At 52.6% G+C, this 25,330-nt stretch overlaps 1 protein-coding gene across 1 annotated transcript in view; it reads right to left on the bottom strand.

The window, feature by feature from the left end:
- Positions 1–24,950, bottom strand: part of LOC138349726 (peroxisomal acyl-coenzyme A oxidase 1-like) — a 235,755-nt gene extending 210,805 nt beyond the window's left edge. The window contains exon 1 of the mRNA XM_069321652.1: positions 24,370–24,950. The gene's annotated coding sequence lies outside the window, so the exon portion shown is untranslated. The remainder of the gene's footprint in view (positions 1–24,369) is intronic.
- Positions 24,951–25,330: the final 380 nt, after the last annotated feature.

The following is a 25,330-nucleotide window of genomic DNA, read 5'->3' as shown; positions in this document are numbered from 1 at the left end:
TCAAAGCAACACAAGTAAAAAGTAGTTTTCTGGTTCGTCCAACTCAATAGTGCCGATTTCTACTTTCTAATTGTGTTATACGTCGGTACATGTACTATGGTCCTCATCGTTACTATAAGTACTACCAAAACAGGAGGACGGGCTGGTGTGTGGAAAGTCACCTAGTTGTACTCCCCTAGTTGTGCTTGCGGGGGATGAACTTTGGCTCTTTGGTCCCGCCTCTCAACTGTCAATCAACTGGTGTACAGATTCCTGAGCCTACTGGGCTCTATCATATCTACAATTGAAACTGTGTGTGTGTGTGTGTGTGTGTGTGTGTGTGTGTGTGTGTGTGTGTGTGTGTGTGTGTGTGTGTGTGTGTGAAAAACCCAAGCGCGAACAGAAAATTAAATGGCATTCATGCGTTATATAAAAAATATTTGTTATATAGCGCGGGCAGAGGAATGTTGGGGCCCCCTGAATGATGCCGGGAGGATAGATGGACAGATGGGTTGGTGGAGCGCGAGGCATGAATGTGGCTGGTTTGATTGAGACTAAATAGAATGGGATAGCGAGGAGGGGGAAGAGAAATGTTACTGAAGAGTGTAGTGATAGAATGATGAGAGGTGAGGGAGCAGAGGGAAATATGCCACGAACGAACGTAGTGTGATACAGCCAGTGTTCGTCTGTGTTTATATCACACAGGTGCTATACCCTCAACACACAATGTATGTATGTGTGTGTGTGTGTGTGTGTGTGTGTGTGTGTGTGTGTGTGTGTGTGTGTGTGTGTGTGTGTGTGTGTGTCAAATCTTTGAAAACTAATTCTGACATGATTCTTCTCTCTGTTTACACGCTTCTTCAGGTGGGATGAAACGCGTAAAATTTCCTTTTCAAACTTGATGTTACGCTCTATACAGGACCGACCCAGTGCGCTGAGACCCGCTTAACATGACAGGTAGCGGGAAGGTGACCGTAGAAGGACGAACACATCAGTGTTTAGTCTACGAGGGCGTGTTACTAAAGCTTCTCACTACTTCCCTCTAATCCTGTTACTACTTGTGATGTTACCACTAGTATTGTTACTACTAGTACTGTTACCACTTGTGTAACGTCTTCATATATACTACTAGCAGCGCTGCTTGCGACCAGTCACACCAGTCAGGGACCCCACACACACACCAGTCCGGGATCCCCCACACACCAGTCCGGGATCCCACACACGCCAGTCCGGGATCCCACACACGCCAGTCCGGGATCCCCCACACGCCAGTCCGGGATCCCACACACGCCAGTCCGGGATCCCACACACGCCAGTCCGGGATCCCACACACGCCAGTCCGGGATCCCACACACGCCAGTCCGGGATCCCACACACGCCAGTCCGGGATCCCACACACGCCAGTCCGGGATCCCACACACGCCAGTCCGGGATCCCACACACGCCAGTCCGGGATCCCACACACGCCAGTCCGGGATCCCACACACGCCAGTCCGGGACCCCCACACGCCAGTCCGGGACCCCCCACACGCCAGTCCGGGATCCCACACACGCCAGTCCGGGATCCCACACACGCCAGTCCGGGATCCCACACACGCCAGTCCGGGATCCCCCACACGCCAGTCCGGGATCCCCCACACGCCAGTCCGGGACCCCCCACACGCCAGTCCGGGATCCCACACACGCCAGTCCGGGATCCCACACACGCCAGTCCGGGACCCCCCACACAGCAGTCCGGGATCCCACACACAGCAGTCCGGGATCCGCCACACGCCAGTCCGGGACCCCCCACACGCCAGTCCGGGACCCCCCCTCACACCAGTCCGGGACCCCCCCTCACACCAGTCCGGGACCCCCCCTCACACCAGTCCGGGACCCCCCCTCACACCAGTCCGGGACCCCCCCTCACACCAGTCCGGGACCCCCCCTCACACCAGTCCGGGACCCCCCCTCACACCAGTCCGGGACCCCCCCTCACACCAGTCCGGGACCCCCCCTCACACCAGTCCGGGACCCCCCCTCACACCAGTCCGGGACCCCCCCTCACACCAGTCCGGGACCCCCCCTCACACCAGTCCGGGACCCCCCCTCACACCTAGTCCGGGACCCCCCCTCACACCAGTCCGGGACCCCCCCTCACACCAGTCCGGGACCCCCCCTCACACCAGTCCGGGACCCCCCCTCACACCAGTCCGGGACCCCCCCTCACACCAGTCCGGGACCCCCCCTCACACCAGTCCGGGACCCCCCCTCACACCAGTCCGGGACCCCCCCTCACACCAGTCCGGGACCCCCCCTCACACCAGTCCGGGACCCCCCCTCACACCAGTCCGGGACCCCCCCTCACACCAGTCCGGGACCCCCCCTCACACCAGTCCGGGACCCCCCCTCACACCAGTCCGGGACCCCCCCTCACACCAGTCCGGGACCCCCCCCTCACACCAGTCCGGGACCCCCCCTCACACCAGTCCGGGACCCCCCCTCACACCAGTCCGGGACCCCCCCTCACACCAGTCCGGGACCCCCCCTCACACCAGTCCGGGACCCCCCCTCACACCAGTCCGGGACCCCCCCTCACACCAGTCCGGGACCCCCCCTCACACCAGTCCGGGACCCCCCCTCACACCAGTCCGGGACCCCCCCTCACACCAGTCCGGGACCCCCCCTCACACCAGTCCGGGACCCCCCCTCACACCAGTCCGGGACCCCCCCTCACACCAGTCCGGGACCCCCCCTCACACCAGTCCGGGACCCCCCCTCACACCAGTCCGGGACCCCCCTCACACCAGTCCGGGACCCCCCCTCACACCAGTCCGGGACCCCCCCTCACACCAGTCCGGGACCCCCCCCTCACACCAGTCCGGGACCCCCCCCTCACACCAGTCCGGGATCCCCCACACGCCAGTCCGGGACCCCCCACACGCCAGTCCGGGACCCCCCACACGCCAGTCCGGGACCCCCCACACGCCAGTCCGGGACCCCCCACACGCCAGTCCGGGATCCCACACACGCCAGTCCGGGATCCCACACACGCCAGTCCGGGATCCCACACACGCCAGTCCGGGACCCCCCACACAGCAGTCCGGGATCCCACACACACCAGTCCGGGATCCCCCACACGCCAGTCCGGGACCCCCCACACGCCAGTCCGGGACCCCCCACACGCCAGTCCGGGATCCCACACACGCCAGTCCGGGATCCCACACACGCCAGTCCGGGACCCCACACACACCAGTCCGGGATCCCCCACACACCAGTCCGGGATCCCCCACACACCAGTCCGGGATCCCACACACACCAGTCCGGGATCCCACACACACCAGTCCGGGACCCCCCACACACCAGTCCGGGACCTCCCTCACACCAGTCCGGGACCCCCCACACACCAGTCAGGGACCCCCCCCCTCACACCAGTCCGGGACCCCCCTTCACACCAGTCCGGGACCCCCCTCACACCAGTCCGGGACCTCCCTCACACCAGTCCGGGACCTCCCTCACACCAGTCCGGGACCCCCCCTCACACCAGTCCGGGACCCCCCTCACACCAGTCCGGGACCCCCCACACACCAGTCCGGGACCCCCCCCTCACACCAGTCAGGGACCCCCCCTCACACCAGTCAGGGACCCCCCCTCACACCAGTCAGGGACCCCCCCTCACACCAGTCCGGGACCCCCCCTCACACCAGTCCGGGACCCCCCCTCACACCAGTCCGGGACCCCCCCTCACACCAGTCCAGGACCCCCCCTCACACCAGTCCGGGACCCCCCCTCACACCAGTCCGGGACCCCCCCTCACACCAGTCCGGGACCCCCCCTCACACCAGTCCGGGACCCCCCCTCACACCAGTCCGGGACCCCCCCTCACACCAGTCCGGGACCCCCCCTCACACCAGTCCGGGACCCCCCCTCACACCAGTCCGGGACCCCCCCTCACACCAGTCCGGGACCCCCCCTCACACCAGTCCGGGACCCCCCCTCACACCAGTCCGGGACCCCCCCTCTCACCAGTCCGGGACCCCCCCTCACACCAGTCCGGGACCCCCCCTCACACCAGTCCGGGACCCCCCCTCACACCAGTCCGGGACCCCCCCTCACACCAGTCCGGGACCCCCCCTCACACCAGTCCGGGACCCCCCCTCACACCAGTCCGGGACCCCCCCCTCACACCAGTCCGGGACCCCCCCCTCACACCAGTCCGGGACCCCTCCCTCACACCAGTCCGGGACCCCCCCTCACACCAGTCCGGGACCCCCCCTCACACCAGTCCGGGACCCCCCCCTCACACCAGTCCGGGACCCCCCCTCACACCAGTCAGGGACCCCCCCTCACACCAGTCCGGGACCTCCCCTCACACCAGTCAGGGACCCCCCCTCACACCAGTCAGGGACCTCCCCTCACACCAGTCCGGGACCCCCCCTCACACCAGTCCGGGACCCCCCCTCACACCAGTCAGGGACCCCCCCTCACACCAGTCAGGGACCCCCCCTCACACCAGTCAGGGACCTCCCTCACACCAGTCATGGACCCCCCCTCACACCAGTCCGGGACCCCCCCTCACACCAGTCCGGGACCCCCCCTCACACCAGTCCGGGACCCCCCCTCACACCAGTCCGGGACCCCCCCTCACACCAGTCCGGGACCCCCCCTCACACCAGTCCGGGACCCCCCTCACACCAGTCCGGGACCCCCCCTCACACCAGTCCGGGACCCCCCCTCACACCAGTCCGGGACCCCCCCTCACACCAGTCCGGGACCCCCCCTCACACCAGTCCGGGACCCCCCCTCACACCAGTCCGGGACCCCCCCCTCACACCAGTCCGGGATCCCACACACACCAGTCCGGGATCCCCCACACGCCAGTCCGGGATCCCCCACACGCCAGTCCGGGACCCCCCACACGCCAGTCCGGGATCCCACACACGCCAGTCCGGGATCCCACACACGCCAGTCCGGGATCCCACACACGCCAGTCCGGGACCCCCCACACAGCAGTCCGGGATCCCACACACACCAGTCCGGGATCCCCCACACGCCAGTCCGGGACCCCCCACACACCAGTCCGGGATCCCACACACGCCAGTCCGGGATCCCACACACGCCAGTCCGGGACCCCACACACACCAGTCCGGGATCCCCCACACACCAGTCCGGGATCCCCCACACACCAGTCCGGGATCCCACACACACCAGTCCGGGACCCCCCCACACACCAGTCCGGGACCTCCCTCACACCAGTCCGGGACCCCCCACACACCAGTCAGGGACCCCCCCCCCCTCACACCAGTCCGGGACCCCCCTTCACACCAGTCCGGGACCCCCCTCACACCAGTCCGGGACCTCCCTCACACCAGTCCGGGACCTCCCTCACACCAGTCCGGGACCCCCCTCACACCAGTCCGGGACCCCCCTCACACCAGTCCGGGACCCCCCACACACCAGTCCGGGACCCCCCCTCACACCAGTCCGGGACCCCCCCTCACACCAGTCCGGGACCCCCCCTCACACCAGTCCGGGACCCCCCCTCACACCAGTCCGGGACCCCCCCTCACACCAGTCCGGGACCCCCCTCACACCAGTCCGGGACCCCCCCTCACACCAGTCCGGGACCCCCCCTCACACCAGTCCGGGACCCCCCCTCACACCAGTCCGGGACCCCCCCTCACACCAGTCCGGGACCCCCCCTCACACCAGTCCGGGACCCCCCCTCACACCAGTCCGGGACCCCCCCCTCACACCAGTCCGGGACCCCCCCTCACACCAGTCCGGGACCCCCCCTCACACCAGTCCGGGACCCCCCCTCACACCAGTCCGGGACTCCCCCTCACACCAGTCCGGGACCCCCCCTCACACCAGTCCGGGACCCCCCCTCACACCAGTCCGGGACCCCCCCTCACACCAGTCCGGGACCCCCCCTCACACCAGTCAGGGACCCCCCCTCACACCAGTCCGGGACCCCCCCTCACACCAGTCCGGGACCCCCCCCTCACACCAGTCCGGGACCCCCCCCTCACACCAGTCCGGGACCCCCCCCTCACACCAGTCCGGGACCCCCCCTCACACCAGTCCGGGACCCCCCCTCACACCAGTCCGGGACCCCTCCCTCACACCAGTCCGGGACCCCCCCTCACACCAGTCCGGGACCCCCCCTCACACCAGTCCGGGACCCCCCCTCACACCAGTCCGGGACCCCCCCCTCACACCAGTCCGGGACCCCCCCTCACACCAGTCAGGGACCCCCCCTCACACCAGTCCGGGACCTCCCTCACACCAGTCAGGGACCCCCCCTCACACCAGTCAGGGACCTCCCTCACACCAGTCATGGACCCCCCCTCACACCAGTCCGGGACCCCCCTCACACCAGTCCGGGACCCCCCCTCACACCAGTCTGGGACCCCCCCTCACACCAGTCAGGGACCCCCCCCTCACACCAGTCAGGGACCCCCCCTCACACCAGTCCGGGACCTCCCTCACACCAGTCAGGGACCCCCCCTCACACCAGTCAGGGACCCCCCCTCACACCAGTCCGGGACCCCCCCCTCACACCAGTCCGGGACCTCCCTCACACCAGTCAGGGACCCCCCCTCACACCAGTCCGGGACCTCCCTCACACCAGTCAGGGACCCCCCCTCACACCAGTCCGGGACCTCCCTCACACCAGTCAGGGACCCCCCCTCACACCAGTCCGGGACCTCCCTCACACCAGTCAGGGACCCCCCCCTCACACCAGTCCGGGACCCCCCTCACACCAGTCAGGGACCCCCCCTCACACCAGTCCGGGACCCCCCCCACACACCAGTCCGGGACCCCCCCCTCACACCAGTCCGGGACCCCCCCCTCACACCAGTCCGGGACCCCCCCTCACACCAGTCCGGGACCCCCCCTCACACCAGTCCGGGACCCCCCTCACACCAGTCCGGGACCTCCCTCACACCAGTCCGGGACCCCCCCTCACACCAGTCCGGGACCCCCCCTCACACCAGTCCGGGACCCTCCCTCACACCAGTCCGGGACCCCCCTCACACCAGCCCGGGACCCCCCACACACCAGTCCGGGACCCCCCCTCACACCAGTCCGGGACCTCCCTCACACCAGTCCGGGACCCCCCACACACCAGTCCGGGACCCCCCACACACCAGTCCGGGACCCCAACACACCAGTCCGGGACCCCAACACACCAGTCCGGGACCCCACACACCAGTCCGGGACCCCCACACACCAGTCCGGGACCCCACACACCAGTCCGGGACCCCACACACCAGTCCGGGACCCCCACACACCAGTCCGGGACCCCCCTCACACCAGTCCGGGACCCCCCCCACACACCAGTCCGGGACCCCCCCTCACACCAGTCCGGGACCCACCACACCAGTCCGGGACCCCCCTCACACCAGTCCGGGACCCCCCACACCACCTCCAGCGCCATACTGACAGGTCTATCAGTCGGCGGGCGGATTGTGACACATAGCCCCATAAGTCGCAGCTTAATGCTACCCTGATAACGTATTGCAGTGTGGGATTATGGTCTAATGTGTCCTCGTCCGTAGCATGAGTCGCCGAATATTGTTGTCTATGGTTCTGAAAATGTGTACGTGTGAAGCGGAGAGAGTTGAGAGTCGTGCTGATATTGGTATAGTGTGTTTGTGATTCGTGCTGATATTGGTATAGTGTGTTTGTGATTCGTGCTGATATTGGTATAGTGTGTTTGTGAGTCGTACTGATATTGTACTCAATATCCTCAGGAACATGTGTTTACAAGACCAGCATCTGTTCACTGGGTCCTGCCCTCTCGTCCCTCATCACGTATTGCGTTAATCTTCGACCGTCATGTTTATACCTACTATTAAAACAATATAAGTAGTCCAATATAAGCTTATTCCTTCAACTTTTCCAGCTCGTGCCTCCTTTCATACCTTCCCTCAGTTGGGTTTCTACTGTTCACCCATTGTCCCCCTACTCCTTCTCATGGTAAACATTTATTATATGTTTTGATCATGTCGCTTCTGTTCTTTAAATTGTCCAATGCAATCTGTCTAACTCTCGCACTTTCCTCTAAGATGAACCCCCTAACATCAAGGTTGAGTAGTGTAGGAAGCACTGGAGTTTTCATAAAATGTTGCTCTGTGTTATTTAAATTTGGGACAATATTCTGGGTCTACAAATACTGCACTAGTCCAGCAATGTCATTATTTGCAACCTCAGTACTGTAGGAATATACAACCAGGATGGCATGTATTTTGAACTTGAACGCTGTATATAGAAAAGGTTTGTTCTATATATATACGCTCTAATTCTAAATGCCCTCATAAAAAATATGTTGGTACAAATTGTTATATATCTTCTAGTACAGCACATTTTACACATTTAAACATATCAGAGTAGCTACAACTGCAGCTCAATATTTCAAGCACTTCTTTCCTATGTACAATTCTAGACATCATAAGCAATGTTCCATCTTCATTTCTAATCCCTCTTCGACTAGAATTTTACAAATGTAAATTGCCGATCACAGGATGTGCTTTGCAGTTCTCTTGGTATTGAACAGCTTCCTATAAGACTCTGAATATAACAGTTTACTCTACCATATTATTAACAAGCATTAACAAGTAACCATACCACAGTGTTAACACAAAGTTGTAACCTATCTTTAATGACTCACGCATCATCGTATAGCATTCATAGGTACTGAAACGCAGTAGTCTGCTTTCTCGGGTCAAAACCCAGGTTCTGGGTTCGATTCCTGCAGTAGGATGGAGACGGCAGCGCTCACTTCCTTTCTTCTAACGCCTTTGTTCACATTGCAGTCAATGAGTACTCAGGAGTAAGACAACTGTTGTGGGTTGCATCCAAGGGAAGGTCAGTAGATGACCAAGAGGGGCTTCTTTAAGTCAAGTACAGGCTACCTGTCCTTGCAAACAGGAAATTATAGAAAATTATTTGCGCACCAATCTAAAAAACTGTGCCTGATATATTCCAGCTAACGAACAGCTACGAAATCTCAGTCTTTTATTTTATTCTACTTATATATACGAGAGTTCTTACATTCTTGTACAGCCACTAGCACGCATAGCGTTTTGGGGAAGTCTTTAATCCTATGTTTCCCGGAATACGACCCGCCAAATCGTTTAACAACCAGGTACCCATTCTGCTGTTGGGTAAACAGATGCTACAGTTAAGGATTGGCGCCCAGAAAATCCTCCCCGGCTAGGATACGAGCCCAGGGCAAAGCGCTCGCGAAAAGCCAGACGAACTTCTTACCATTACGCTACGGGGACTGCAGTAGAAAGTAGAAGTTAAAATTAAAATTACTCCCGCCTCTAATATCTTATTTGAGATTTAAAGATAAATAATAGTAACAAAGAGGACCTCACTGGTCCTTAGAAGGAAGGAAACACTCTCTGATCACTATAAAGGAAAACACCGACATATATTATCAGTAAGACGTGGCGACCCAATGGTCTCTTAAAAGGTAGATATTACCTCTGATAGGAAAGGGGGAACTTACTGATATGAGTTGCTATATGAAGAGATACACTCACTTGATGACCAGACCACACACCAGACAATGAAGAGACGACGACGTTTCGGTCCGTCCTGGACTTAATTACTTCTAAAATTTATCTAAATTATTTCTATTTATTTATCATGGATATAATTAGTTCATATAATTCTAAAACTTAAATTACTTAAGTAGTAAGTAATTATCAAAAAGAATACACCAAGCCAAGAAAGCAATGTAGCACCATCAAATGTGGTGAATAATCTTAGGGCGCTAAATATTACTAAGGATGCCATAAATAAAACGCATAAAGCAAATGATATCAAAGGTATCCGATACATCAAGAATTCTATCGAGGGACAAGTGACCACAAGAGACGGTCGGGAAGCAAGACACGTATGTCCTGGAAGTCTGGATATTCAACAAGGATATGTACGACCGTAAGAGGGACAATGCAGTTTAAACAACAAGGAGCAGGGCGGCGCTCCATTAAGTATCCGTGAGTTAAACGTGTATGACCAATATGTAACCTCACCAGAGCCGTTTCCCACCACCGGTTACAGTGGTAGGAGAAAGGCCATGGAAACACACTACCCTTAGGAGCACGCAATTTGTTACCAGTGACAGAAAACCAATGGCCCTGCCAACGGGAAAGAATGGAGGAATGAGAAACTGGGTAAAAGTCAAAATAAGGAATACCTTTACAAGAGATGGGACAGCTGTGGATAGCTTCCTTAGCAGCAGCGTCCGCACGTTCATTTAAGGACACCAATATGGCTGGGAACCAGCAAAACTTCCGTCTTAAATCTACTGAAGATAAGAAACAGCCAATGTTGAATTTCGACTACCACAGGATGGACTAGATTAAAGGACTCCAGAGCCATGAGGCCACTGCGAGAGTCAACTACAACAACAAAGGAGAATTGATTGTGAGAAAACAATTAACGAAGAATAGTATAAAGTTCTACCGTGAAGATGCTAGTCTCTGGAGGCAGGCAACACACATAGGTGTAGTCAGGGAAAACAACAGAATAGTCTACACCGTCTGCAGACTTAGGCCCATCGGTGAAGACGGAAATGGAGCGGGAGTGTGAAGAAAAGTGTTCAAGGAAAATGCATTTCAGAACTATAGGAGGGGTAAAAGCTTTAGCCACGTGGGTCAAGGTTTTACAAAATTTAGGAAGGGGGACCCTCCACGGGGTCAAAGACAAAGACACGAGGAGAAATATTGATAACGCGAACCGAAAGAACATTTTGTAAGCGAGACAACCGTACAGAATGAGGTAGGTGGTGAAGGGGAACAGGAACCACAGGAGGGGTAAAGGTTAAGGCACGACATAAGCGAGAGTGAGGGTGTTGTAAGGACCGTGTAAGGTAGTAAAGACAGTAGCGATCACGGCGATCCTGTAGAGACAGGACGCCAGTTTCAACATACAGCCTTAGGGTAGGAGTCGAACGAAAGGCACCAGAACCGAGACGTAACCCAGTATGGTGCTGAGCGTCAAGACAGTGGAGAGTAGGAGAAGCAGACGAGTAAGCAGGGCAACCATCATCGAGTTTAGACAGAACGGGAGAGGAATATAATGAGAGGAGCGTGCGCCTATCAGCGCCCCAAGAAATATGGGACAAGACCTTAAGTAAGTAAAGAGCCTTAGAGCATTCAACTCGGAGGTAAGAAACATGAGGCGACCAAGACAAACGAGTGTCAAATATTAGCTCCAAAAGCTTAGCAGAATCTTTGTACAAAAGTGAATGACCATAAAGCTACAGAGGGGGGACGAAGAACGACCTGCTTCCGAGTAAAAGTCATAGCACAAGTTTTAGTGGTAAAGAACTTAAAGCCATGATTGGTGGCCCAAGACGACACGGCATCAATAGCAAGTTAAAGCCGCCGTTGGAGGAAAGGCGAATCATCACTACGACAGCAGAGAGTAAGATCGTCGACATAGAGAGCGGAGAAGATGCCAGAAGGAAGGAAGGAAAGAAGATCATTGAGGGCAACCAGGAAAAGATTAGTGCTCAGAAAATTACCGTGGGGAACACCTTCGTATTGCCGAAAAGAGGCAGAGAGAGTGGTACCAAGCCTCACTTAAAAGGAACGACTAGAGAGAAAGCATTGGAGGAAGAGAACAGGATTACCACGAAGGCCAAATGAACGGAGTTGGAACAGAATATGGTATCTCCAGGTGGTGTTGTATGCCTTTTCCAGGTCAAAAAGGACAAAAACTACGGAGATCTTCATAGCAAAAGCAGTACAAATAGAGACCTCCAAGGTCACCAAATCAGTCGTGCTGCGGCATTTGCTAAAACAAAATTGAGAAGAGGGGAGTGGTGGTGATAGAGTTCCAAGAACCACATCAGACGGACATTTACCATATGTTCAAAGAGTTTGTAGACGCAGCTCGTGAGTGCAATAGGGCAGAAGTCCTTGGGAGATGTCCCTAGAGACCCCGTTTCTGAATATGGAGAATGACCGCATCGAGCCAGTCCTCGGGGGCTAACGACGACTTCCAGATACGGTTATAAAGTTTCAGTAAATACCGAGACCCACATGGAGGGAGATAGCAAAGCACCTTATAATGAATGTCATCTGAGCCTGCTGCCGTAGACCTGCAGAAGGCCAGAGGAGACTGAACTGCGGAGAGAAAGGGGATCATTATAGGAAAGTCGGAGATGAGTTCGGAAATCTAAGGGATGAGAATGAAGAACGGGCTTACGAAGAAGGAAGGTTTGAGGAAGATGAGAACCGGTGCTAACAGTCGAAAAGTGGGAACCCAGTTCGGTCACGACCATCACTGGATCCGCCACAAGAGTACCACGGAGGTGAAGGATTGGCGAGACATCAGGAACAAACTTATCCGCTATCATGCGGATTTTCTTTTAGACCTGCGGCATAGGAGTATCGGACATAATGGTAGAGACGTAAGAATTCTCACTCTCACGTTTAGCTGTACGAATGGTCCTATGGGCCACCGCACTCGCCTTCTGAAACAAAATAAAAATCAGCCATCTGCTGGTGTCGGTGTTTCTTCCAGGCTGCACGCATACAGCGGACAGCCCTAGTACAGTCTGCATTCCACCAGGGAAAGCACTTCCACATGCCCCGGGAGGTAGAGCGGGGAATAGAGCGGAGGGCTGCGTCGAATCTGGTGTCATGAAAAAGGAGGAAGGCTCGAGGGAGAGGCAGAGCGGAGCGGTCAAAAGAGTAGCATGGAGGCGGAATAGATTCCAGTTAGTCTTGGCAAACTGCCACCTAGGGAAGGAGAGGGGGAGGGTGAAGAAAGAGAAAGGTGACAAGGATGGGGGAATGGTCACTGTTATGGAGGTCATCAAGAATGCGCCACGAGAAATCTAAGTAAAGCGCCGACGAGCAGAGAGAAAGATCAAGACAGGAGAGGGTGCGAGTGTGGGAGTCCACATGAGTGGGTTCACCAGAATTCAGAAGAGACGAAGAAGAAGAGAGGACAAATGGTTCGATAAGGCACGTCCGGGTGTTTGTCAGAACATTACCTCAGAGAGTATGCCGACAGTTGAAATCACCCAACAGGAACATAGGCTCTAGTAAGGAGTCCAACAGATGCTTAAAATCAGGAAGAGAAAGTAGGTCATTTGGGGGGAGATACATGGAACAGACTATACCATTTACTCACAAAGATACAGGCTGCAGAACATTGGATGGGCGACTGAAAAAAGTAGGGGAACGCAGGTAAGATCAGTAAGAATCAAGAGAGCAGTAGACTTATGGCCCCCAGCAGAAGCTGGGGGAGGGGAGAGAAAGCAATAACAACGGAAGTGATCAGGACGAGCACCAAGCATTGTCTCCTGGAGACAAACACAAAGCGGTGAAAAGTGTGTTATCAGATGTTTGAGTTCGTGGAAGTTGGCATAAAATCCACGAATATTCCATTGAAGAATAAACATTATCAAAAGGAGAACAGCAACAGAGAACAATAAGAGACAAAGGCTAAGAAGAACACAGTATACTAGATAAGAGCAGGATCAGGATCAATGAAATCAGGGTTAGGGGGCATGGGTAAATTTAGCAAAGACGATGGAGTCAAGGGAGTGGGAAGGGGGACCAGAGGCAGACAGACATGGTCCGCAGCTGGAGGAGGTAATGGAGAAGGGCGGTCATGGGAATCAGGAGGGAAGCATGTGGGGGGGGGGGGTGACAGAAACAGGAGAGCACACCTCAGCAAGGGCAGCAACCGAGAAAGAATCGAGGGCTAAAGGAACCTCCACAGCCGGGACAGGGGGCTCGACCACTGAAATGGGAGGGGATGCAGTGATAGAGTCGGAGTCGGAGGGTGGGGAAGAAAGTGATGCCTTCTTGCCGGCCGGGGAGGAAGAAGGAGAGGAGCCAGGCTTACGTTTCTGACTTAAAGAGACAGGTGTGCCAGCAGCAACGTACTGGGTAACAATGTCCAAAGTATCAACAGGAGAAGGAGAACAGAAGTGATCAACATGATGATTGCTGGGAGGAAGATGGACAATAGCCTGTACAGACAGGCGGCGTGGAGGGCCAAGAGACATGGGGAGGGTTGGGAAGGACCAGGGGGAGACGGGAAAAAAGACACAGGAGACATGGCAGACTGGGGAAGGAGGGGAAAACACCAGATAGAGAATCAGGAGGAGGAGCCCCTTCGTGCAGAACGTTAAGTAGCAGGGGAGGAGGCGGTGGGCATGTCCGGGTCCAAGGCCTGGAAACGGTTGTGAGACTGAGAAAAGAGGTAAGGGCGAGGAGAGGTGGATCGCAACACACAAGCATAAGATATGCTAGCAGAAGAGGAGAAACAGCGGGGTGGGAGAAGGTAGGGTGAGCGTCATCGCAATTGACGCAGTGAGCCTGGAAAGAAGAGCACTATCTTAAAGTGACCCGAGTTCCCACATGTAGGGCATAAAGACACAGCACTTGTGCATTTAAGGGCACCATGCATAAATTTCCAGTACTTATTGCAAAGTCTAGGGGGAGGGAATGTACTCCTGAACGAATCATCTGGCACCAGCAACAATTATAGAAGGCGGAAGGGTCCTGCTATCAAAAGTGATCTTCACAACTCGAAGAGGCTGATGACGACGACCACGAGGGGATTGTGTGAACATATCAACCTGAAGGACAGACCTTGGGTTTCAAGAATATGTTTAATTTCCTCATGGCACCTTTTTCAGGTCACTAACACCAGTCGCATCATGGTGTGGTAGGATAACAGTGCAAATACTGGCATTTAACCAGGCATTTTTGGAGATCCTAACAGGGGTCTCTCCAATGCTGGACAATGTGGTTAAAAGGGCAGCTGATTCCTGATTAGGAACAGCAACGACACGTGTACCAAAACAAGTTGGGTTAAAAGTAACAGAGGCATCCACCGAATCAATGAGGTGTTTATGGAGGGAGAAATCGTCAGGCCATATAGAATCCAGATGGTTGAGATCAAAGTATTTAGTCCATGTAGCGGGACCAAACAAGGCATGGTGTGTATTAGCACTGGAAGGAATCGTGCGAGTGTGTCTGTGTTGTGCCAAGCACCCCAAGTGAGAGGGAGGGTAAAAGGCGCTGTTGTCACAATGAAAGTAGTAGTCGTCGCTCCAGGTAATGAGGTGGTAACCACTGAGTGCTTGGGGCTCAACCCTACCACAGAGGAGGGAGGGGAGAGGAGGGGAATAGTCGGAGGGTCAAAGGAGGAGCTTGGTCTGGGCCCAATGTAGCGGGGGCTACAGAGCCCGGTCTTCCAAAATAATCCAACTCGGGGGCCTGGTCACCCACCCCACGAGCCTGGAAGTTTTAAGAGGATCATTCAACGGTATAGAAACGAGGAAGTAATAATTTCATTCAAGAATAAGCCTCCATACCCACCATGAAGCCACAATTAGAAAATAGGACACCCGACAAGATTGGGCCCCCTGAGGGGTGCATCGTGAGTATGCGCCCCGCAATCGCCACCATCAGTCCGTCGAGATCTCAGCAATGAAGGCGATGATTGACAATAAAAGCGTCCCCTCGCTCGCAACGTCGGGGACCTCGACGTTGGGGTACTTGGTAATGGCAAAAATTTGGCTGGAAAAGACAATGAGAAAGGAGAAGAGGGAGGGTGGAAAAAGGAAATATAAAGAAGAGGAAAGAGCTTCCAGCAAAATTAGTGAAGACGGCAACAGGAACAAAACGCTTGAAAAGAAGAGAGGACAGTCTCATGGAGCATCACACCCCGGCAGCCGCCCACCAAGCTCCCTCACGACGACAACGGGCTGGAAAGGGAGGGAAGGGGGGGGGGGGGAACCATTATCAAGTTGATCACTATCACGACACACCCACTTGTCTCCGGTATTGGGATCAGCCCTTCACTGCTCTCAGTGAAGAGCTCAACTACTACAGGTCCCAGGAATGGGGGCTACGTGTCAGCAGGTACGTGTACACTATTACTGCTAGTTAGCAGGAGGTGGACACCAGTACTGGTCAACTGGAAGTGCGACAGCGCCAGTGGGCGTCAGGATGAACAACAACTCCAGTATTCCAGGAATCCTACCTGGTGAGGCACTCACCTGTGTCCGTGACGGTGGATCCTCCTTCCGCTCACAGGAATTCACAGTATTAGGTGCTAGGCATCTCAATTGGGGCTCTCACCTTCACTAGAGAAGACATTCTCAAGTCCTTACCATGAATAAAACGTTATATATATATATTTATATTTATTTAGATAAGATATTCATCTTAAAATAATGCTAAATTCTTTTCTTTTCCAGTTATAATATATGTGAGGTAAAGACCTAGTCTGAATTTCTAATATATTCTTCAGATAATTTTTGTTTTATCGAAGTTCCACTCATATTTTGTTGCAACTCTGCAGTTGTTACACATATGGAATGAGAGAGTATGTTGAGTGTCTTGCCACAACACGTCTTATCAGTGTCTCAGAGATGAACCATAGTAAGACACACAGGAAAACTTTCCACCATAAACTTGTAACAGCTTGATTGTTATGCAGCTTTGGTTGAAATAACTGCAAGTTTTGAGACCTGTAGCACACTCCTATGAGTCACATAATATGGAAAACATGTATGATAAACTCGTGGTCAAGACATTAAATTACTTAATGTCAAAACAATAGGAACAACACCAGGAGAATGTTATCCTGAGAGAGCTACTTGCGCTGAGATCATTTATACAAATTCTTCTGAAAGGACGATGAACGAATAACAAAATCGAAAATTAGATTTACTAGTGTTGTGTAGCAGTTGTTATTAAGATGACAACCTCACAAACGAAGTTTTGAAGGTCTTATTAATAATAATAAAACTGAGAAAACGAATAACAATTTAAGCTAAAGGCAAATTCTGTTCTAGCTAAAAGATGGGAATGGGCTCGATCCTTCACTATATTTCGAACAAAGCCGATGTGGCTAATGTGAACGTTATTGCTTCTGCTTTGCGTACTTCACTGGACGAGGCTAAACCTTTATTGTCGCTGTGAACGGTTCATTCTAGTGAGCAATAATAAAATATTTGGAGACGTCACCAACTTTATTTTAATAGTAGAAAATTTGGGTTGTCTATATTTTGTTCCAATTGGGTCTTCACAACACTCAATGGTCTTGTATTGTTTAGTTCACGCTGCAGTTCCTGAGTGTTGGCTGGGTGTACACAGTTCCCTGAGTGTTGGCTGGGTGTACACAGTTCCCTGAGTGTTGGCTGGGTGTTCACAGTTCCCTGAGTGTTGGCTGGGTGTACACAGTTCCCTGAGTGTTGGTTGGGTGTACACAGTTCCCTGAGTGTTGGTTGGGTGTACACAGTCCCTGAGTGTTGGTTGGGTGTACACAGTCCCTGAGTGTTGGCTGGGTGTACACAGTTCCCTGAGTGTTGGTTGGGTGTACACAGTTCCCTGAGTGTTGGTTGGGTGTACACAGTCCCTGAGTGTTGGTTGGGTGTACACAGTCCCTGAGTGTTGGCTGGGTGTACACAGTTCCCTGAGTGTTGGCTGGGTGTACACAGTCCCCTGAGTGTTGGTTGGGTGTACACAGTTCCCTGAGTGTTGGCTGGGTGTACACAGTTCCCTGAGTGTTGGTTGGGTGTACACAGTTCCCTGAGTGTTGGTTGGGTGTACACAGTTCCCTGAGTGTTGGTTGGGTGTACACAGTTCCCTGAGTGTTGGTTGGGTGTACACAGTTCCCCGAGTGTTGGCTGGGTGTACACAGTTCCCTGAGTGTTGACTGGGTGTACACAGCCCCTGAGTGTTGGCTGGGTGTACACAGTCACCGAGTGTTGGCTGGGTGTACACAGTTCCCTGAGTGTTGGCTGGGTGTACACAGTTCCCTGAGTGTTGGTTGGGTGTACACAGTTCCCTGAGTGTTGGTTGGGTGTACACAGTCCCTGAGTGTTGGCAGTGTTGGTTGGGTGTACACAGTTCCCTGAGTGTTGGTTGGGTGTACACAGTTCCCTGAGTGTTGGCTGGGTGTACACAGTTCCTGAGTGTTGGCTGGATGTACACAGTTCCTGAGTGTTGGTTGGGTGTACACAGTTCCCTGAGTGTTGGCTGGGTGTACACAGTTCCCTGAGTGTTGGTTGGGTGTACACAGTTCCCTGAGTGTTGGTTGGGTGTACACAGTTCCCTGAGTGTTGGTTGGGTGTACACAGTTCCCTGAGTGTTGGTTGGGTGTACACAGTTCCCTGAGTGTTGGCTGGGTGTACACAGTTCCTGAGTGTTGGCTGGATGTACACAGTTCCTGAGTGTTGGTTGGGTGTACACAGTTCCCTGAGTGTTGGCTGGGTGTACACAGTTCCCTGAGTGTTGGTTGGGTGTACACAGTTCCCTGAGTGTTGGTTGGGTGTACACAGTTCCCTGAGTGTTGGTTGGGTGTACACAGTTCCCTGAGTGTTGGTTGGGTGTACACAGTTCCCTGAGTGTAGGTTGGGTGTACACAGTCCCTGAGTGTTGGCTGGGTGTACACAGTTCCCTGAGTGTTGGTTGGGTGTACACAGTCCCTGAGTGTTGGTTGGGTGTACACAGTTCCTGAGTGTTGGCTGGGTGTACACAGTTCCTGAGTGTTGGCTGGATGTACACAGTTCCTGAGTGTTGGTTGGGTGTACACAGTTCCCTGAGTGTTGGCTGGGTGTACACAGTTCCTGAGTGTTGGATGAGTGTACACAGTTCCTGAGTGTTGGATGGGTGTACACAGTTCCCTGAGTGTTGGCAGTGTTGGTTGGGTGTACACAGTTCCTGAGTGTTGGATGGGTGTACACAGTTCCTGAGTGTTGGATGGGTGTACACAGTTCCCTGAGTGTTGGCAGTGTTGGTTGGGTGTACACAGTTCCTGAGTGTTGGATGGGTGTACACAGTTCCTGAGTGTTGGATGGGTGTACACAGTTCCCTGAGTGTTGGCAGTGTTGGTTGGGTGTACACAGTTCCCTGAGTGTTGGCTGGGTGTACACAGTTCCTGAGTGTTGGATGGGTGTACACAGTTCCTGAGTGTTGGATGGGTGTACACAGTTCCCTGAGTGTTGGCAGTGTTGGTTGGGTGTACACAGTTCCTGAGTGTTGGATGGGTGTACACAGTTCCCTGAGTGTTGGTTGGGTGTACACAGTTCCTGAGTGTTGGATGGGTGTACACAGTTACCTGAGTGTTGGCTGGGTGTACACAGTTACCTGAGTGTTGGTTGGGTGTACACAGTCCCTGAGTGTTGGTTGGGTGTACACAGTTCCCTGAGTGTTGGCAGTGTTGGTTGGGTGTACACAGTTCCTGAGTGTTGGATGGGTGTACACAGTTCCCTGAGTGTTGGCAGTGTTGGTTGGGTGTACACAGTTCCTGAGTGTTGGATGGGTGTACACAGTTCCCTGAGTGTTGGCAGTGTTGGTTGGGTGTACACAGTTCCTGAGTGTTGGATGGGTGTACACAGTTCCCTGAGTGTTGGCAGTGTTGGATGGGTGTACACAGTTCCCTGAGTGTTGGTTGGGTGTACACAGTTCCTGAGTGTTGGATGGGTGTACACAGTTCCCTGAGTGTTGGCTGGATGTACACAGTTCCCTGAGTGTTGGTTGGCTGTACACAGTCCCTGAGTGTTGGTTGGGTGTACACAGTCCCTGAGTGTTGGTTGGGTGTACACAGTTCCCTGAGTGTTGGTTGGGTGTACACAGTTCCCTGAGTGTTGGTTGGGTGTACACAGTCCCTGAGTGTTGGTTGGCTGTACACAGTCCCTGAGTGTTGGCTGGGTGTACACAGTCCCTGAGTGTTGGTTGGGTGTACACAGTTCCCTGAGTGTTGGTTGGGTGTACACAGTTCCCTGAGTGTTGGCTGGGTGTACACAGTTCCTGAGTGTTGGCTGGGTGTACACAGTTCCTGAGTGTTGGCTGGGTGTACACAGTTCCCTGAGTGTTGGCTGGGTGTACACAGTTCCTGAGTGTTGGATGGGTGTACACAGTTCCCTGAGTGTTGGTTGGGTGTACACAGTTCCCTGAGTGTTGGTTGGGTGTACACAGTTCCTGAGTGTTGGCTGGGTGTACACAGTTCCTGAGTGTTGGCTGGGTGTACACAGTTCCTGAGTGTTGGCTGGGTGTACACAGTTCCTGAGTGTTGGCTGGGTGTACACAGTTCCCTGAGTGTTGGCAGTGTTGGTTGGGTGTACACAGTTCCCTGAGTGTTGGCTGGATGTACACAGTTCCCTGAGTGTTGGCTGGATGTACACAGTTCCCTGAGTGTTGGCTGGGTGTACACAGTCCTGGAGTTTTGGTTGTGTTTATATATATATATATATATATATATATATATATATATATATATATATATATATATAAAACTTTAATAGTAGTAGTATTGCTGTTAAGTAAGTCTGTTATTCCTCAACTTACGGTACGCCTGGATCACACCAAGGGTCTGAGCCTTCATATGGGCGGATGACTTCATTTCACGCGTATCTACATGTAAATAGGACATGTCCCGATGCGAGTCAGCCGAGGAGTGAACGATCGCTGATTGAGTCAAGTTCTTTTGAATCGTCTGGACTTTTTTAGGGTGTTGATAGGCGAGAGCTGTGTACTGTGGCTGCCAGCTTCTCGTACTTTGAGAATACTGACTTATTACGTAACATCTCTCCAGTACTGAAGGCTCTTGTGTACTGACCAATCAGCTTTGAGCTAACAGAGACTAGAGACGAATCGTCTTGCACAATTCTAGACCTTGTATAGTTATCTGATAAAGATAACTAGATATGGACAGACAATCGTCTATGTCTCCGTCTGTCTGTCTGTCTGTCTGTCTGTCTGTCTGTCTGTCTGTCTGTCTGTCTGTCTGTCTGTCTGTCTGTGTTTCTTTCTCTCTCTCTCTCTCTCTCACTCACACGTAAACACATGATTCAAGCAACACGCTGCAAAATGCTCCCCACAACAACCCATTACTCAGCTACATCTTGGCATCACCTCCACATAACCTACCAGGAGACTGCAAACTGTTTCGTCGTTCAGTAAATAGTCAAGACATTTGGGTAAAATTTTCTTTGCAGTGAAATCTTTCATTCTTTCACCCGTAAACTTCCTAAGGTGGATACGCGAGATGTAAATTCAGCTAAGCTGCATATTTTGTGAAAATTCTTTTCAAGCCGACTTAATGTAATACTATTAAGGGTCATTATGCAATATTTTAATACTGGTCTTGAATTCTAATTGTCGGTCATTTAGTTGAGTCTCTCACATTGTATATATAATGTCATAATCAGTACTATTGTGGAAAAAGGGGGGGGGGGTTTCAATTTAAGAGTTGTGAGAAAATGGAATGATTAATTGATTACATAATTACATTCACAAGTGTACAAACACTGTACATCTATATTTGAACTCAATATGAAATTGCAACATTTTGGCAATAATTACAAGTATCGTATAGCATTAACATTCAAATAAAGATATATTTCCAAAAAACAAAGCATAAATACGTCACATACAACTTATCAATATGTATACATAAAGATATACGAGCAGAAATACAAAGGAAGCCCAGAGCAATGTTGAAAGCATTTAGAGAGATTGTAAAGAACGTGATCTGCTCTATACAAGTTGAGCACAGTACAACACCCCCCCTCACTGTAGCCACCTGTGTCAACACCGTCACTGTAGCCACCTGTGTCAACACCCTCACTGTAGCCACCTGTGTCAACACCCTCACTGTAGCCACCTGTGTCAACACCCTCACTGTAGCCACCTGTGTCAACACCCTCACTGTAGCCACCTGTGTCAACACCCTCACTGTAGCCACCTGTGTCAACACCCTCACTGTAGCCACCTGTGTCAACACCCTCACTGTAGCCACCTGTGTCAACACCCTCACTGTAGCCACCTGTGTCAACATACTCCAAGATATACTGTACACTTTCTAGGTTTCCCGTGTATCATTGTGTATTACCATTGCCTATGTTGTATTATAGAACAATGGCACACATGGTTCACATCTAACTGTTGTTAGGTCTCAGACCATGTGACTCTTGGCACTAACAATATCTCAGACCATGTGACTCTGGGCACTATCAAGATCTCAGACCATGTGACTCTTGGCACTAACAAGATCTCAGACCATGTGACTCTGGGCACTAACAAGATCTCAGACCATGTGACTCTGGGCACTAACAAGATCTCAGACCATGTGACTCTGGGCACTATCAAGATCTCAGACCATGTGACTCTGGGCACTATCAAGATCTCAGACCATGTGACTCTGGGCACTATCAAGATCTCAGACCATGTGACTCTGGGCACTAACAAGATCTCAGACCATGTGACTCTGGGCACTAACAAGATCTCAGACCATGTGACTCTGGGCACTAACAAGATCTCAGACCATGTGACTCTGGGCACTAACAAGATCTCAGACCATGTGACTCTGGGCACTATCAAGATCTCAGACCATGTGACTCTGGGCACTAACAAGATCTCAGACCATGTGACTCTGGGCACTATCAAGATCTCAGACCATGTGACTCTTAACACTAACAAGATCTCAGACCATGTGACTCTTAACACTAACAAGATCTCAGACCATGTGACTCTTAACACTAACAAGATCTCAGACCATGTGACTCTTAACACTAACAAGATCTCAGACCATGTGACTCTGGGCACTATCAAGATCTCAGACCATGTGACTCTGGGCACTATCAAGATCTCAGACCATGTGACTCTGGGCACTAACAAGATCTCAGACCATGTGACTCTGGGCACTAACAAGATCTCAGACCATGTGACTCTGGGCACTATCAAGATCTCAGACCATGTGACTTAACACTAACAAGATCTCAGACCATGTGACTCTTAACACTAACAAGATCTCAGACCATGTGACTCTGGGCACTATCAAGATCTCAGACCATGTGACTCTTAACACTAACAAGATCTCAGACCATGTGACTCTGGGCACTATCAAGATCTCAGACCATGTGACTCTTAACACTAACAAGATCTCAGACCATGTGACTCTTAACACTAACAAGATCTCAGACCATGTGACTCTGGGCACTAACAAGATCTCAGACCATGTGACTCTTAACACTAACAAGATCTCAGACCATGTGACTCTGGTGATAATCAAAAGAACCGTCGATTCAGTGAAATAAGACGTCACAAGATGTCACACAGAACAACAAGGCATCATTAATGGCTCCGCTTTCAGGGTGCATCAATTAGCACTTAAACATTTCCTTAATAGTTCGAAGTAAATATTACTTTGGGCAGTTAACTCCTAGCTCGGATAAATTAGAATATTAGACAATCATGAGTTAAATACCACATGTTAAGGCCCGTCTCACGCCCGCCATCTGGTGGTGAAACATCGCCACCCAAGGCCCGTCTCACGCCCGCCATCTGGTGGTGAAACATCGCCACCCAAGGCCCGTCTCACGCCCGCCATCTGGTGGTGAAACATCGCCACCCAAGGCCCGTCTCACGCCCGCCATCTGGTGGTGAAACATCGCCACCCAAGGCCCGTCTCACGCCCGCCATCTGGTGGTGAAACATCGCCACCCAAGGCCCGTCTCACGCCCGCCATCTGGTGGTGAAACATAGCCACCCAACCCCGTCCTCCTAAGGTTTCCCAACGTCAAGAAAAATTTAAAGTGGTCTCTCCTAACCTACAAAAAAGGACCCAAAACAGAAAACGGGACAGTACGTCACTTCCGCCAGCCGCTTCCATTTTCTAGCACGACAAATTTTGATCTTAGGTAACGCATACGAGCGAAAAGCGACGTTCTTTGTGAGACGACAGGTTGAAATGTCTCACAAAACTACAACAACAGTGACGACGCTACGAAGCTTTGAAGACGAAGCTTCAAACAAAAAGACGTTGATATCACTTAAGTGGACAAGTGTGGTGCAGTAAATCAAATGACATGAAGATAAATATAGATATATCTACTTTATAACAAAACTGTAATAAGAGTTATAGAGAGTGTACCAAGATACACTGGAGTCGACACACGCCATAACTACAACAACCAACAACCCACTTAACAATTGCTCTCCACAACTGTTAATTACATCAAAATACAGAAGAACCTTGAACGTAACTGCTTCTGATTCACGAAGCAGTTACGCAAGCACTTACGAACCTGTCCATCTTTTCTCAATCTTTGGCGGCTTTGCTTACAATTATTAAACAGTTAATGAGCTCCGAAGCACCAGGAAGCTGTTTATTACAATAACAACAGTTGATTGGGAAGTTTTCATGCTTGTAAACTGTTTAATAAATGTTACCAAAGCCGTCAAAGATCGAGGAAAGATGTACACGTTCGTAAGTGCTTGCGTAACTGCTACGTGAATCTGATGCCAGGATGATATCTTAAGCGAGGTGCGGGGCAAGTGTGATATCACTGCCAGGAAATGTCTCACTGCAGTGTCTATTGTGAGAAACAAAATGTGGGCCACTTACTGGTGGTGTTGAACTGGCAGAAGCGCTGTCACTGTAGCCACTTGGGTCAACACCGTCACTGCAGCCCTTTGGTGTCACAGTTGCACAGATGCAGCCCTTTGGTGTCATTGTTGCACTGTTGCAGCACCTGGGTGTCACTGTTGCACAGTTGTAACCCTTTGGTGTCACTGTTGCACAGTTGCAGCCCTCTGGTGTCACTGTTGCACAATTGCAGCCCTTTGGTGTCACTGTTGCACAATTGCAGCGCCTGGGTGTCACTGTTGCACAGTTGCAGCCCTTTGGTGTCACTGTTGCACAGTTGCAGCCTTTTGGTGTCACTGTTCCACAGTTGCAGCCTTTTGGTGTCACTGTTCCACAGTTGCAGCCTTTTGGTGTCACTGTTCCACAGTTGCAGCCTTTTGGTGTCACTGTTCCACAGTTGCAGCCTTTTGGTGTCACTGTTCCACAGTTGCAGCCTTTTGGTGTCACTGTTCCACAGTTGCAGCCTTTTGGTGTCACTGTTCCACAGTTGCAGCCTTTTGGTGTCACTGTTGCACAGCTGCAGCACCTGGGTGTCACTGTTGCAGCCTTTTGGTGTCACTGTTGCACAGTTGCAGCACCTTGGTGTCACTGTTGCACAGTTGCAGCCTTTTGGTGTCACTGTTGCACAGTTGCAGCACCTTGGTGTCACTGTTGCACAGTTGCAGCCTTTTGGTGTCACTGTTGCACAGTTGCAGCACCTTGGTGTCACTGTTGCACAGTTGCAGCCTTTTGGTGTCACTGTTGCACAGTTGCAGCCTTTTGGTGTCACTGTTGCACAGTTGCAGGCCTTTTGGTGTCACTGTTGCACAGTTGCAGCCTTTTGGTGTCACTGTTGCACAGTTGCAGCCTTTTGGTGTCACTGTTGCACAGTTGCAGCCTTTTGGTGTCACTGTTGCACAGTTGCAGCCTTTTGGTGTCACTGTTGCACAGTTGCAGCCTT

This window comes from Procambarus clarkii, chromosome 10 (genome assembly GCF_040958095.1).
Source record: "Procambarus clarkii isolate CNS0578487 chromosome 10, FALCON_Pclarkii_2.0, whole genome shotgun sequence".
NCBI lineage: Eukaryota > Metazoa > Arthropoda > Malacostraca > Decapoda > Cambaridae > Procambarus > Procambarus clarkii.
This window is presented reverse-complemented; position numbering and strand designations above follow the sequence as displayed.